Genomic DNA, 17,354 nt, shown 5'->3' with positions numbered 1-17,354 from the left:
AAATTTCTGACCTTTTCGGTACTTAGAAAATATCTGACGTTTTCGGTACTTAGAAAAATTCTGTCGATTTCGGTACTTAGAAAACATTAAGAAGTCTTCGGTACTTAGAAAATTTCTGACGTTTTCGGTACTTAGAAAAATTCTTACGATTTCGATACTTATTAAACATTCAGAAGTTTTCGGTTCTTAGAAAAATTCTGCCGATTTCGGTACTTGGAAGATTTCTGACCTTTTCGGTACTTAGAAAATTTCTGACCTTTTCGGTGCTAAGAAAAATTCTGACGAATTCGGTACTTAGAAAATTTCTGACGTTTTCGGTACTTAGAAAAATTCTTACGATTTCGATACTTATTAAACATTCAGAAGTTTTCGGTTCTTAGAAAAATTCTGCCGATTTCGGTACTTGGAAGATTTCTGACCTTTTCGGTACTTAGAAAATTTCTGACCTTTTCGGTGCTTAGAAAAATTCAGACGAATTCGGTACTTAGAAAAATTCTGACGATTTCGGTACTTAGAAAAATTCCGACGATTTAGGTACTTAGAAAATTTCTGCCTTTTTCGGTACTTAGAAAACATTCAGAAGATTTCGGTACTTAGAAAATTTCTGACCTTTTCGGTACTTAGAAAATTTTTGACGATTTCGGTACTTAGAAAAATTCTGATGATTTCGGTACTTAGAAAAATTCCGACGATTTCGGTACTTAGAAAACAATCAGAAGTTTTTGGTACTAAGAAAATTTCTGACCTTTTCGGTACTTAGAAAATATCTGACGTTCTCGGTACTTAGAAAAATTCTGTCGATTTCGGTACTTAGAAAACATTAAGAAGTCTTCGGTACTTAGAAAATTTCTGACGTTTTCGGTACTTAGAAAAATTCTTACGATTTCGATACTTATTAAACATTCAGAAGTTTTCGGTTCTTAGAAATATTCTGACGAATTCGGTACTTAGAAAAATTCTGACGATTTCGGTACTTAGAAAAATTCCGACGATTTCGGTACTTAGAAAATTTCTGCCTTTTTCGGTACTTAGAAAACATTCAGAAGATTTCGGTACTTAGAAAATTTCTGACCTTTTCGGTACTTAGAAAAATTTTGACGATTTCGGTACTTAGAAAAATTCTGATGATTTCGGTACTTAGAAAATTTCTGACCTTTTCGGTATTTAGAAAATTTCAAATGATTTCGGTACTTAGAAAAATTCAGACGATTTCGGTACTTAGAAAAATTCCGACGATTTCGGTACTTAGAAAATTTCCGACGATTTCGGTACTTAGAAATCATTCAGAAGTTTTCGGTACTTAGAAAATTTCTGACGTTATCGGTACTTAGAAAAATTCTGACGATTTCGGTACTTAGAAAAATTCTGGTGATTTCGGAATTTAGAAATATTCTGTTGATTTCAGTACTTAGAAAAATTCTGCCGATTTCGGTATTTAGAAAATTCTGACGATTTCGGTACTTGGAAAATTTCTGACCTTTTCGGTACTTAGAAAATTTCTGACCTTTTCGGTACTTAGAAAAACTCGGACGATTTCGGTACTTAGGAAAATTCTGTCGATTTCGGTACTTAGAAAAATTCTGTTGATTTTGGTGCATAGAAAAATCTGACGATTTCTTTACTTAGAAAAATTCCGACGATTTCGGTGCTTAGAAAACAATCAGAAGTTTTCGGTACTTAGATAATTTCTGACGTTTTCGTTACTTGGAAAAATTCTGCCGATTTCGGTACTTATAACAATTCTGTTGATTTCGGTACTTAGAAAACAATCAGAAGTTTTTGGTACTAAGAAAATTTCTGACCTTTTCAGTACTTAGAAAATATCTGACTTTTTCGGTACTTCGAAAAATTCTGTCGATTTCGGTACTTAGAAAACATTCAGAAGTCTTCGGTACTTAGAAAATTTCTGACGTTTTCGGTACTTAGAAAAATTCTTACGATTTCGATACTTATTAAACATTCAGAAGTTTTCGGTACTTAGAAAAATTCTGCCGATTTCGGTACTTAAAAATTTCTGACCTTTTCGGTACTGGGAAAATTTCTGACCTTTTCGGTACTTAGAAAATTTCTGACTTTTTCGGTACTTAGAAAAATTCTGTCGATTTCGGTACTTAGAAAACATTAAGAAGTCTTCGGTACTTAGAAAATTTCTGACGTTTTCGGTACTTAGAAAAATTCTTACGATTTCGATACTTATTAAACATTCAGAAGTTTTCGGTTCTTAGAAAAATTCTGCCGATTTCGGTACTTGAAAGATTTCTGACCTTTTCGGTACTTAGAAAATTTCTGACCTTTTCGGTGCTAAGAAAAATTCTGACGAATTCGGTACTTAGAAAATTTCTGACGTTTTCGGTACTTAGAAAAATTCTTACGATTTCGATACTTATTAAACATTCAGAAGTTTTCGGTTCTTAGAAAAATTCTGCCGATTTCGGTACTTGGAAGATTTCTGACCTTTTCGGTACTTAGAAAATTTCTGACCTTTTCGGTGCTTAGAAAAATTCTGACGAATTCGGTACTTAGAAAAATTCCGACGATTTAGGTACTTAGAAATTTTCTGCCTTTTTCGGTACTTAGAAAACATTCAGAAGATTTCGGTACTTAGAAAATTTCTGACCTTTTCGGTACTTAGAAAATTTTTGACGATTTCGGTACTTAGAAAAATTCTGATGATTTCGGTACTTAGAAAATTTCTGACCTTTTCGGTATTTAGAAAATTTCAAACGATTTCGGTTCTTAGAAAAATTCAGACGATTTCGGTACTTAGAAAAATTCCGACGATTTCGGTACTTAGAAAACAATCAGAAGTTTTTGGTACTAAGAAAATTTCTGACCTTTTCGGTACTTAGAAAATATCTGACGTTTTCGGTACTTAGAAAAATTCTGTCGATTTCGGTACTTAGAAAACATTAAGAAGTCTTCGGTACTTAGAAAATTTCTGACGTTTTCGGTACTTAGAAAAATTCTTACGATTTCGATACTTATTAAACATTCAGAAGTTTTCGGTTCTTAGAAAAATTCTGACGAATTCGGTACTTAGAAAAATTCTGACGATTTCGGTACTTAGAAAAATTCCGACGATTTCGGTACTTAGAAAATTTCTGCCTTTTTCGGTACTTAGAAAACATTCAGAAGATTTCGGTACTTAGAAAATTTCTGACCTTTTCGGTACTTAGAAAAATTTTGACGATTTCGGTACTTAGAAAAATTCTGATGATTTCGGTACTTAGAAAATTTCTGACCTTTTCGGTATTTAGAAAATTTCAAATGATTTCGGTACTTAGAAAAATTCAGACGATTTCGGTACTTAGAAAAATTCCGACGATTTCGGTACTTAGAAAATTTCCGACGATTTCGGTACTTAGAAATCATTCAGAAGTTTTCGGTACTTAGAAAATTTCTGACGTTATCGGTACTTAGAAAAATTCTGACGATTTCGGTACTTAGAAAAATTGTGGTGATTTCGGAATTTAGAAATATTCTGTTGATTTCGGTACTTAGAAAAATTCTGCCGATTTCGGTATTTAGAAAATTCTGACGATTTCGGTACTTGGAAAATTTCTGACCTTTTCGGTACTTAGAAAATTTCTGACCTTTTCGGTACTTAGAAAAACTCGGACGATTTCGGTACTTAGGAAAATTCTGTCGATTTCGGTACTTAGAAAAATTCTGTTGATTTTGGTGCATAGAAAAATCTGACGATTTCTTTACTTAGAAAAATTCCGACGATTTCGGTGCTTAGAAAACAATCAGAAGTTTTCGGTACTTAGATAATTTCTGACGTTTTCGTTACTTGGAAAAATTCTGCCGATTTCGGTACTTATAACAATTCTGTTGATTTCGGTACTTAGAAAACAATCAGAAGTTTTTGGTACTAAGAAAATTTCTGACCTTTTCAGTACTTAGAAAATATCTGACTTTTTCGGTACTTAGAAAAATTCTTACGATTTCGATACTTATTAAACATTCAGAAGTTTTCGGTACTTAGAAAAATTCTGCCGACTTCGGTACTTAGAAAATTTCTGACCTTTTCGGTACTGGGAAAATTTCTGACCTTTTCGGTACTTAGAAAATTTCTGACCTTTACGGTACTTAGAAAAATTCTGACGATTTCGGTACTTAGAAAACAATCAGAAGTTTTTGGTACTAAGAAAATTTCTGACCTTTTCGGTACTTAGAAAATATCTGACGTTTTCGGTACTTAGAAAAATTCTGTCGATTTCGGTACTTAGAAAACATTAAGAAGTCTTCGGTACTTAGAAAATTTCTGACGTTTTCGGTACTTAGAAAAATTCTTACGATTTCGATACTTATTAAACATTCAGAAGTTTTCGGTTCTTAGAAAAATTCTGCCGATTTCGGTACTTAGAAAATTCTGACGATTTCGGTACTTGGAAAATTTCTGACCTTTTCGGTGCTTAGAAAAATTCTGACGAATTCGGTACTTAGAAAAATTCTGACGGTTTCGGTACTTAGAAAAATTCCGACGATTTCGGTACTTAGAAAATTTCTGCCTTTTTCGGTACTTAGAAAACATTCAGAAGATTTCGGTACTTAGAAAATTTCTGACCTTTTCGGTACTTAGAAAAATTCTGATGATTTCGGTACTTAGAAAATTTCTGACCTTTTCGGTATTTAGAAAATTTCAAACGATTTCGGTACTTAGAAAAATTCAGACGATTTCGGTATTTAGCAAAATTCCGACGATTTCGGTACTTAGAAAATTTCTGCCTTTTTCGGTACTTAGAAATCATTCAGAAGTTTTCGGTACTTAGAAAATTTCTGACGTATTCGGTACTTAGAAAAATTCTTACGATTTCGATACTTATTAAACATTCAGAAGTTTTCGGTACTTAGAAAAATTCTGCCGATTTCGGTACTTAGAAAATTTCTGACCTTTTCGGTACTTGGAAAATTTCTGACCTTTTCGGTACTTAGAAAATTTCTGACCTTTACGGTACTTAGAAAAATTCTGACGATTTCGGTACTTAGAAAACAATCAGAAGTTTTTGGTACTAAGAAAATTTCTGACCTTTTCGGTACTTAGAAAATATCTGACGTTTTCGGTACTTAGAAAACATTAAGAAGTCTTCGGTACTTAGAAAATTTCTGACGTTTTCGGTACTTAGAAAAATTCTTACGATTTCGATACTTATTAAACATTCAGAAGTTTTCGGTTCTTAGAAAAATTCTGACGAATTCGGTACTTAGAAAAATTCTGACGATTTCGGTACTTAGAAAAATTCCGACGATTTCGGTACTTAGAAAATTTCTGCCTTTTTCGGTACTTAGAAAACATTCAGAAGATTTCGGTACTTAGAAAATTTCTGACCTTTTCGGTACTTAGAAAAATTTTGACGATTTCGGTACTTAGAAAATTTCTGACCTTTTCGGTATTTAGAAAATTTCAAATGATTTCGGTACTTAGAAAAATTCAGACGATTTCGGTACTTAGAAAAATTCCGACGATTTCGGTACTTAGAAAATTTCCGACGATTTCGGTACTTAGAAATCATTCAGAAGTTTTCGGTACTTAGAAAATTTCTGACGTTATCGGTACTTAGAAAAATTCTGACGATTTCGGTACTTAGAAAAATTCTGGTGATTTCGGAACTTAGAAATATTCTGTTGATTTCGGTACTTAGAAAAATTCTGCCGATTTCGGTACTTAGAAAATTCTGACGATTTCGGTACTTGGAAAATTTCTGACCTTTTCGGTACTTAGAAAATTTCTGACCTTTTCGGTACTTAGAAAAACTCGGACGATTTCGGTACTTAGGAAAATTCTGTCGATTTCGGTACTTAGAAAAATTCTGTTGATTTTGGTGCATAGAAAAATCTGACGATTTCTTTACTTAGAAAAATTCCGACGATTTCGGTGCTTAGAAAACAATCAGAAGTTTTCGGTACTTAGATAATTTCTGACGTTTTCGTTACTTAGAAAAATTATGCCGATTTCGGTACTTATAAAAATTCTGTTGATTTCGGTACTTAGAAAACAATCAGAAGTTTTTGGTACTAAGAAAATTTCTGACCTTTTCAGTACTTAGAAAATATCTGACTTTTTCGGTACTTCGAAAAATTCTGTCGATTTCGGTACTTAGAAAACATTCAGAAGTCTTCGGTACTTAGAAAATTTCTGACGTTTTCGGTACTTAGAAAAATTCTTACGATTTCGATACTTATTAAACATTCAGAAGTTTTCGGTACTTAGAAAAATTCTGCCGATTTCGGTACTTAGAAAATTTCTGACCTTTTCGGTACTTGGAAAATTTCTGACCTTTTCGGTACTTAGAAAATTTCTGACCTTTACGGTACTTAGAAAAATTCTGACGATTTCGGTACTTAGAAAACAATCAGAAGTTTTTGGTACTAAGAAAATTTCTGACCTTTTCGGTACTTAGAAAATATCTGACGTTTTCGGTACTTAGAAAAATTCTGTCGATTTCGGTACTTAGAAAACATTAAGAAGTCTTCGGTACTTAGAAAATTTCTGACGTTTTCGGTACTTAGAAAAATTCTTACGATTTCGATACTTATTAAACATTCAGAAGTTTTCGGTTCTTAGAAAAATTCTGCCGATTTCGGTACTTAGAAAATTCTGACGATTTCGGTACTTGGAAAATTTCTGACCTTTTCGGTACTTAGAAAATTTCTGACCTTTTCGGTGCTTAGAAAAATTCTGACGAATTCGGTACTTAGAAAAATTCCGACGATTTCGGTACTTAGAAAATTTCTGCCTTTTTCGGTACTTAGAAAACATTCAGAAGATTTCGGTACTTAGAAAATTTCTGACCTTTTCGGTACTTAGAAAAATTCTGATGATTTCGGTACTTAGAAAATTTCTGACCTTTTCGGTATTTAGAAAATTTCGAACGATTTCGGTACTTAGAAAAATTCAGACGATTTCGGTATTTAGAAAAATTCCGACGATTTCGGTACTTAGAAAATTTCTGCCTTTTTCGGTACTTAGAAATCATTCAGAAGTTTTCGGTACTTAGAAAATTTCTGACGTTATCGGTACTTAGAAAAATTCTGACGATTTCGGTACTTAGAAAAATTATGGTGATTTCGGAACTTAGAAATATTCTGTTGATTTCGGTACTTAGAAAAATTCTGCCGATTTCGGTACTTAGAAAATTCTGAAGATTTCGGTACTTGGAAAATTTCTGACCTTTTCGGTACTTAGAAAATTTCTGACCTTTTCGGTACTTAGAAAAACTCGGACGATTTCGGTTCTTAGGAAAATTCTGTCGATTTCGGTACTTAGAAAAATTCTGTTGATTTTGGTACATAGAAAAATCTGACGATTTCCTTACTTAGAAAAATTCCGACGATTTCGGTGCTTAGAAAACAATCAGAAGTTTTCGGTACTTAGATAATTTCTGACGTTTTCGTTATTTAGAAAAATTCTGCCGATTTCGGTACTTATAAAAATTCTGTTGATTTCGGTACTTAGAAAACAATCAGAAGTTTTTGGTTCTAAGAAAATTTCTGACCTTTTCAGTACTTAGAAAATATCTGACTTTTTCTGTACTTAGAAAAATTCTGTCGATTTCGGTACTTAGAAAACATTCAGGAGTCTTCGGTACTTAGAAAATTTCTGACGTTTTCGGTACTTAGAAAAATTCTTACGATTTCGATACTTATTAAACATTCAGAAGTTTTCGGTACTTAGAAAAATTCTGCTGATTTCGGTACTTAGACAATTACTGACCTTTTCGGTAGTTGGAAAATTTCTGACCTTTTCGGTACTTAGAAAATATCTGACTTTTTCGGTACTTAGAAAAATTCTGTCGATTTCGGTACTTAGAAAACATTCAGAAGTCTTCGGTACTTAGAAAATTTCTGACGTTTTCGGTACTTAGAAAAATTCTTACGATTTCGATACTTATTAAACATTCAGAAGTTTTCGGTACTTAGAAAAATTCTGCTGATTTCGGTACTTAGACAATTTCTGACCTTTTCGGTACTTGGAAAATTTCTGACCTTTTCGGTACTTAGAAAATTTCTGACCTTTTCGGTGCTTAGAAAAATTCTGACGAATTCGGTACTTAGAAAAATTCTGACGATTTCGGTACTTAGAAAATTTCTGACCTTTTCGGTATTTAGAAAATTTCAAACGATTTCGGTACTTAGAAAAATTCAGACGATTTCTTTACTTAGAAAAATTCCGACGATTTCGGTACTTAGAAAATTTCTGCCTTTTTCGGTACTTAGAAATCATTCAGAAGTTTTCGGTACTTAGAAAATTTCTGACGATTTCTTTACTTAGAAAATTTCAAACGATTTCGGTACTTAGAAAAATTCAGACGATTTCGGTACTTAGAAAGATTCCGACGATTTCGGTACTTAGAAAATTTCTGCCTTTTTCGGTACTTAGAAAACATTCAGAAGTTTTCGGTACTTAGAAAATTTCTGACGTTATCGGTACTTAGAAAAATTCTGACGATTTCGGTACTTAGAAAAATTCTGACGATTTCGGTACTTAGAAAAATTCTGGTGATTTCGGAACTTAGAAATATTCTGTTGATTTCGGTACTTAGAAAAATTCGGTTGATTTTGGTACTTAGAAAAATCTGACGATTTCTTTACTTAGAAAAATTCCGACGATTTCGGTGCTTAGAAAACAATCAGAAGTTTTCGGTACTTAGATAATTTCTGACATTTTCGTTACTTAGAAAAAATCTGCCGATTTCGGTACTTATAAAAATTCTGTTGATTTCGGTACTTAGAAAACAATCAGAAGTTTTTGGTACTAAGAAAATTTCTGACCTTTTCGGTACTTAGAAAATTTCTGACCTTTACGGTACTTAGAAAAATTCTGTCGATTTCGGTACTTAGAAAACATTAAGAAGTCTTCGGTACTTAGAAAATTTCTGACGTTTTCGGTACTTAGAAAAATTCTTACGATTTCGATACTTATTAAACATTCAGAAGTTTTCGGTTCTTAGAAAAATTCTGACGAATTCGGTACTTAGAAAAATTCTGACGATTTCGGTACTTAGAAAAATTCCGACGATTTCGGTACTTAGAAAATTTCTGCCTTTTTCGGTACTTAGAAAACATTCAGAAGATTTCGGTACTTAGAAAATTTCTGACCTTTTCGGTACTTAGAAAAATTTTGACGATTTCGGTACTTAGAAAAATTCTGATGATTTCGGTACTTAGAAAATTTCTGACCTTTTCGGTATTTAGAAAATTTCAAATGATTTCGGTACTTAGAAAAATTCAGACGATTTCGGTACTTAGAAAAATTCCGACCATTTCGGTACTTAGAAAAATTCTGGTGATTTCGGAACTTAGAAATATTCTGTTGATTTCGGTACTTAGAAAAATTCTGCCGATTTCGGTACTGAGAAAATTCTGACGATTTCGGTACTTTTTAAATTTCTGACCTTTTCGGTACTTAGAAAATTTCTGACCTCTTCGGTACTTAGAAAAACTGGGACGATTTCGGTACTTAGGAAAATTCTGTCGATTTCGGTACTTAGAAAAATTCTGTTGATTTTGGTACTTAGAAAAATCTGACGATTTCTTTACTTAGAAAAATTCCGACGATTTCGGTGCTTAGAAAACAATCAGAAGTTTTCGGTACTTAGATAATTTCTGACGTTTTCGTTACTTAGAAAAATTCTGCCGATTTCGGTACTTATAAAAATTCTGTTGATTTCGGTACTTAGAAAACAATCAGAAGTTTTTGGTACTAAGAAAATTTCTGACCTTTTCGGTAATTAGAAAATATCTGACGTTTTCGGTACTTAGAAAAATTCTGTCGATTTCGGTACTTAGAAAACATAAAGAAGTCTTCGGTACTTAGAAAATTTCTGACGTTTTCGGTACTTAGAAAAATTCTTACGATTTCGATACTTATTAAACATTCAGAAGTTTTCGGTTCTTAGAAAAATTCTGCCGATTTCGGTACTTAGAAAATTCTGACGATTTCGGTACTTGGAAAATTTCTGACCTTTTCGGTACTTAGAAAATTTCTGACCTTTTCGGTGCTTAGAAAAATTCTGACGAATTCGGTACTTAGAAAAATTCTGACGATTTCGGGACTTAGAAAAATTCCGACGATTTCGGTACTTAGAAAATTTCTGTCTTTTTCGGTACTTAGAAAACATTCAGAAGATTTCGGTACTTAGAAAATTTCTGATTTTTTCGGTACTTAGAAAAATTTTGACGATTTCGGTACTTAGAAAAATTCTGATGATTTCGGTACTTAGAAAATTTCTGACCTTTTCGGTATTTAGAAAATTTCAAACGATTTCGGTACTTAGAAAAATTCAGACGATTTCGGTACTTAGAAAATTCCGACGATTTCGGTACTTAGAAAATTTCTGCCTTTTTCGGTACTTAGAAATCATTCAGAAGTTTTCGGTACTTAGAAAATTTCTGACGATTTCGGTACTTAGAAAAATTCCGACGATTTCGGTACTTAGAAAATTTCTGCCTTTTTCGGTACTTAGAAATCATTCAGAAGTTTTCGGTACTTAGAAAATTTCTGACGTTATCGGTACTTAGAAAAATTCTGACGATTTTGGTACATAGAAAAATCTGACGATTTCCTTACTTAGAAAAATTCCGACGATTTCGGTGCTTAGAAAACAATCAGAAGTTTTCGGTACTTAGATAATTTCTGACGTTTTCGTTACTTAGAAAAATTCTGCCGATTTCGGTACTTATAAAAATTCTGTTGATTTCGGTACTTAGAAAACAATCAGAAGATTTTGGTTCTAAGAAAATTTCTGACCTTTTCAGTACTTAGAAAATATCTGACTTTTTCTGTACTTAGAAAAATTCTGTCGATTTCGGTACTTAGAAAACATTCAGGAGTCTTCGGTACTTAGAAAATTTCTGACGTTTTCGGTACTTAGAAAAATTCTTACGATTTCGATACTTATTAAACATTCAGAAGTTTTCGGTACTTAGAAAAATTCTGCTGATTTCGGTACTTAGACAATTACTGACCTTTTCGGTAGTTGGAAAATTTCTGACCTTTTCGGTACTTAGAAAATATCTGACTTTTTCGGTACTTAGAAAAATTCTGTCGATTTCGGTACTTAGAAAACATTCAGAAGTCTTCGGTACTTAGAAAATTTCTGACGTTTTCGGTACTTAGAAAAATTCTTACGATTTCGATACTTATTAAACATTCAGAAGTTTTCGGTACTTAGAAAAATTCTGCTGATTTCGGTACTTAGACAATTTCTGACCTTTTCGGTACTTGGAAAATTTCTGACCTTTTCGGTACTTAGAAAATTTCTGACCTTTTCGGTGCTTAGAAAAATTCTGACGAATTCGGTACTTAGAAAAATTCTGACGATTTCGGTACTTAGAAAATTTCTGACCTTTTTGGTATTTAGAAAATTTCAAACGATTTCGGTACTTAGAAAAATTCAGACGATTTCTTTACTTAGAAAAATTCCGACGATTTCGGTACTTAGAAAATTTCTGCCTTTTTCGGTACTTAGAAATCATTCAGAAGTTTTCGGTACTTAGAAAATTTCTGACGATTTCTTTACTTAGAAAATTTCAAACGATTTCGGTACTTAGAAAAATTCAGACGATTTCGGTACTTAGAAAGATTCCGACGATTTCGGTACTTAGAAAATTTCTGCCTTTTTCGGTACTTAGAAAACATTCAGAAGTTTTCGGTACTTAGAAAATTTCTGACGTTATCGGTACTTAGAAAAATTCTGACGATTTCGGTACTTAGAAAAATTCTGACGATTTCGGTACTTAGAAAAATTCTGGTGATTTCGGAACTTAGAAATATTCTGTTGATTTCGGTACTTAGAAAAATTCGGTTGATTTTGGTACTTAGAAAAATCTGACGATTTCTTTACTTAGAAAAATTCCGACGATTTCGGTGCTTAGAAAACAATCAGAAGTTTTCGGTACTTAGATAATTTCTGACATTTTCGTTACTTAGAAAAAATCTGCCGATTTCGGTACTTATAAAAATTCTGTTGATTTCGGTACTTAGAAAACAATCAGAAGTTTTTGGTACTAAGAAAATTTCTGACCTTTTCGGTACTTAGAAAATTTCTGACCTTTACGGTACTTAGAAAAATTCTGACGATTTCGGTACTTAGAAAACAATCAGAAATTTTTGGTACTAAGAAAATTTCTGACCTTTTCGGTACTTAGAAAATATCTGACGTTTTCGGTACTTAGAAAAATTCTGTCGATTTCGGTACTTAGAAAACATTAAGAAGTCTTCGGTACTTAGAAAATTTCTGACGTTTTCGGTACTTAGAAAAATTCTTACGATTTCGATACTTATTAAACATTCAGAAGTTTTCGGTTCTTAGAAAAATTCTGACGAATTCGGTACTTAGAAAAATTCTGACGATTTCGGTACTTAGAAAAATTCCGACGATTTCGGTACTTAGAAAATTTCTGCCTTTTTCGGTACTTAGAAAACATTCAGAAGATTTCGGTACTTAGAAAATTTCTGACCTTTTCGGTACTTAGAAAAATTTTGACGATTTCGGTACTTAGAAAAATTCTGATGATTTCGGTACTTAGAAAATTTCTGACCTTTTCGGTATTTAGAAAATTTCAAATGATTTCGGTACTTAGAAAAATTCAGACGATTTCGGTACTTAGAAAAATTCCGACCATTTCGGTACTTAGAAAAATTCTGGTGATTTCGGAACTTAGAAATATTCTGTTGATTTCGGTACTTAGAAAAATTCTGCCGATTTCGGTACTGAGAAAATTCTGACGATTTCGGTACTTTTTAAATTTCTGACCTTTTCGGTACTTAGAAAATTTCTGACCTCTTCGGTACTTAGAAAAACTGGGACGATTTCGGTACTTAGGAAAATTCTGTCGATTTCGGTACTTAGAAAAATTCTGTTGATTTTGGTACTTAGAAAAATCTGACGATTTCTTTACTTAGAAAAATTCCGACGATTTCGGTGCTTAGAAAACAATCAGAAGTTTTCGGTACTTAGATAATTTCTGACGTTTTCGTTACTTAGAAAAATTCTGCCGATTTCGGTACTTATAAAAATTCTGTTGATTTCGGTACTTAGAAAACAATCAGAAGTTTTTGGTACTAAGAAAATTTCTGACCTTTTCGGTAATTAGAAAATATCTGACGTTTTCGGTACTTAGAAAAATTCTGTCGATTTCGGTACTTAGAAAACATAAAGAAGTCTTCGGTACTTAGAAAATTTCTGACGTTTTCGGTACTTAGAAAAATTCTTACGATTTCGATACTTATTAAACATTCAGAAGTTTTCGGTTCTTAGAAAAATTCTGCCGATTTCGGTACTTAGAAAATTCTGACGATTTCGGTACTTGGAAAATTTCTGACCTTTTCGGTACTTAGAAAATTTCTGACCTTTTCGGTGCTTAGAAAAATTCTGACGAATTCGGTACTTAGAAAAATTCTGACGATTTCGGGACTTAGAAAAATTCCGACGATTTCGGTACTTAGAAAATTTCTGTCTTTTTCGGTACTTAGAAAACATTCAGAAGATTTCGGTACTTAGAAAATTTCTGATTTTTTCGGTACTTAGAAAAATTCTGATGATTTCGGTACTTAGAAAATTTCTGACCTTTTCGGTATTTAGAAAATTTCAAACGATTTCGATACTTATTAAACATTCAGAAGTTTTCGGTACTTAGAAAAATTCTGCCGATTTCGGTACTTAGAAAATTTCTGACCTTTTCGGTACTTGGAAAATTTCTGACCTTTTCGGTACTTAGAAAATTTCTGACCTTTACGGTACTTAGAAAAATTCGGACGATTTCGGTACTTAGAAAACAATCAGAAGTTTTTGGTACTAAGAAAATTTCTGACCTTTTCGGTACTTAGAAAATATCTGACGTTTTCGGTACTTAGAAAAATTCTGTCGATTTCGGTACTTAGAAAACATTAAGAAGTCTTCGGTACTTAGAAAATTTCTGACGTTTTCGGTACTTAGAAAAATTCTTACGATTTCGATACTTATTAAACATTCAGAAGTTTTCGGTACTTAGAAAAATTCTGCCAATTTCGGTACTTAGAAAATTCTGACGATTTCGGTACTTGGAAAATTTCTGACCTTTTCGGTACTTAGAAAATTTCTGACCTTTTCGGTGCTTAGAAAAATTCTGACGAATTCGGTACTTAGAAAAATTCTGACGATTTCGGTACTTAGAAAAATTCCGACGATTTCGGTACTTGGAAAATTTCTGACCTTTTCGGTACTTAGAAAATTTCTGACCTTTTCGGTGCTTAGAAAAATTCTGACGAATTCGGTACTTAGAAAAATTCTGACGATTTCGGTACTTAGAAAAATTCCGACGATTTCGGTACTTAGAAAATTTCTGCCTTTTTCGGTACTTAGAAAACATTCAGAAGATTTCGGTACTTAGAAAATTTCTGACCTTTTCGGTACTTAGAAAAATTTTGACGAATTCGGTACTTAGAAAAATTCTGATGATTTCGGTACTTAGAAAATTTCTGACCTTTTCGGTATTTAGAAAATTTCAAACGATTTCGGTACTTAGAAAAATTCAGACGATTTCTTTACTTAGAAAAATTCCGACGATTTCGGTACTTAGAAAATTTCTGCCTTTTTCGGTACTTAGAAATCATTCAGAAGTTTTCGGTACTTAGAAAATTTCTGACGTTATCGGTACTTAGAAAAATTCTGACGATTTCGGTACTTAGAAAAATTCTGGTGATTTCGGAACTTAGAAATATTCTGTTGATTTCGGTACTTAGAAAAATTCTGCCGATTTCGGTACTGAGAAAATTCTGACGATTTCGGTGCTTAGAAAACAATCAGAAGTTTTCGGTACTTAGATAATTTCTGACGTTTTCGTTACTTAGAAAAATTCTGCCGATTTCGGTACTTATAAAAATTCTGTTGATTTCGGTACTTAGAAAACAATCAGAAGTTTTTGGTACTAAGAAAATTTCTGACCTTTTCGGTACTTAGAAAATATCTGACTTTTTCGGTACTTAGAAAAATTCTGTCGATTTCGGTACTTAGAAAACATTCAGAAGTCTTCGGTACTTAGAAAATTTCTGACGTTTTCGGTACTTAGAAAAATTCTTACGATTTCGATACTTATTAAACATTCAGAAGTTTTCGGTAATTAGAAAAATTCTGCCGATTTCGGTACTTAGAAAATTTCTGACCTTTTCGGTACTTGGAAAATTTCTGACCTTTTCGGTACTTAGAAAATTTCTGACCTTTACGGTACTTAGAAAAATTCTGACGATTTCGGTACTTAGAAAACAATCAGAAGTTTTTGGTACTAAGAAAATTTCTGACCTTTTCGGTACTTAGAAAATATCTGACGTTTTCGGTACTTAGAAAAATTCTGTCGATTTCGGTACTTAGAAAACATTCAGAAGTCTTCGGTACTTAGAAAATTTCTGACGATTTCGATACTTATTAAACATCCTGAAGTTTTCGGTACTTAGAAAAATTCTGCCGATTTCGGTACTTAGAAAAATTCTGTCGATTTCGGTACTTAGAAAAATTCTGTTGATTTCGGTACTTAGAAAAATTCTGTTGATTTTGGTACTTAGAAAAATTCTGATAATTTCGGTACTTTATTTCGGTACTTTATAATTTCGGTACTGTTACTTTAGTGAAGAGTACTTTATTTTAATTGTATGTTTGTTTAGCTTCACGGAGTGCAAATTCATTTATAGTGAAGAGTCGGCTAGGCATCTTAAGGAGTATAATATTGAGTAATAATCTATATTTTTGTATGTTTCCATTGATTTATCTTCTAATTAAATAATACAAAGAATAAACCAAAGAAAGAATAGTTTTACTTTGAGTAAATTGAAATTAAAAAAAAAAGGTTTTCAGCTCTTTTCAAAATGTGTCCTGTAGCCCCACCCACTTTTAAAAACTATGCTTTTCGACTGTACTTTCAGTGAGTTCTATCATTTAATAACAATTAAGTAACAACAATATTTGTTGCTAAAAATGCACATGACACAGATTCAAATTTGAAGCAATAAAATAATAATCCTTGCCTAAGTTAATTTAATAAATAAAATGAAAATCTCCAATGAATGGAAAAAGACGGTCACCCTCCCAAATACTGACAGCGCCCGATGATGCGCTTCGGTGATCCTTAAGTCCAAGCTTTATATATACTTTACTAAAGTTTTACACTTATTGAATTAAAAAGTTACATTAAATAAGATCTATTCCAAGCATTTAATCAATAATTTCTTTCTATTTATTCAAAATTAAATAATGCTAAAAATATCGAGTCAAGAATGCGTGATGTCAAAGCGCCCCCCCCCCGCCCCAAAAAGCTTTGCAATGAAAGCGATGGCGGAACGCGTTTATTGCCAACACTAAAGTGTTTTATAAGCAAAACCAATTTTTTTTTTTAAAAAATATTGTGTGTACGAAATAAAAAGTTTTTTTTACTTACTTGTGCAAGAAAGGAACTGCTTTTTGAAATCAAAATTATTCAAAGGCCCCCAAAACTCCACAAAAGCGTCAATGTTCGAAATTCGCACACACGATCAAATACTGTTCGAAATTCGCACACACGATCAAATACCGTTCGAAATTCGCACACACGATCAAATACCGTTCGAAATTCGCACACACGATCAAATATTGTCTTTTAAAATAAAAAAAAATTTTACTTAATGATTCGAAAGACTCGATTCAAAGTACGAAATTCGCACACACGATCAAATAAGGTCTTAAAAAAAATTTTTACTTAATGATTCGAAAGACTCGATTCAAAGTACGAAATTCGCACACACGATCAAATAAGGTCTTAAAAAAAATTTTTTACTTAATGATTCGAAAGACTCGATTCAAAGTACGAAATTCGCACACACGATCAAATAAGGTCTTAAAAAAAATTTTTACTTAATGATTCGAAAGACTCGATTCAAAGTACGAAATTCGCACACACGATCAAATAAGGTCTTAAAAAAAATGTTTACTTAATGATTCGAAAGACTCGATTCAAAGTACGAAATTCGCACACAAGATCAAATAAGGTCTTAAAAAAAATTTTTTACTTAATGATTCGAAAGACTCGATTCAAAGTACGAAATTCGCACACACGATAAAATAAGGTCTTAAAAAAAAATTTTTACTTAATGATTCGAAAGACTCGATTCAAAGTACGAAATTCGCACACACGATCAAATAAGGTCTTAAAAAAATTTTTTTTTTACTTAATGATTCGAAAGACTCGATTCAAAGTACGAAATTCGCACACACGATCAAATAAGGTCTTAAAAAAAAATTTTTACTTAATGATTCGAAAGACTCGATTCAAAGTACGAAATTCGCACACACGATCAAATAAGGTCTTAAAAAAAATTTTTACTTAATGATTCGAAAGACTCG

This window comes from Parasteatoda tepidariorum, chromosome 5 (assembly GCF_982258835.1).
Source record: "Parasteatoda tepidariorum strain Cologne lab strain chromosome 5, Ptep-v5.0, whole genome shotgun sequence".
Lineage (NCBI taxonomy): Eukaryota > Metazoa > Arthropoda > Arachnida > Araneae > Theridiidae > Parasteatoda > Parasteatoda tepidariorum.
Note: the sequence above shows the minus strand (reverse complement) of the source record.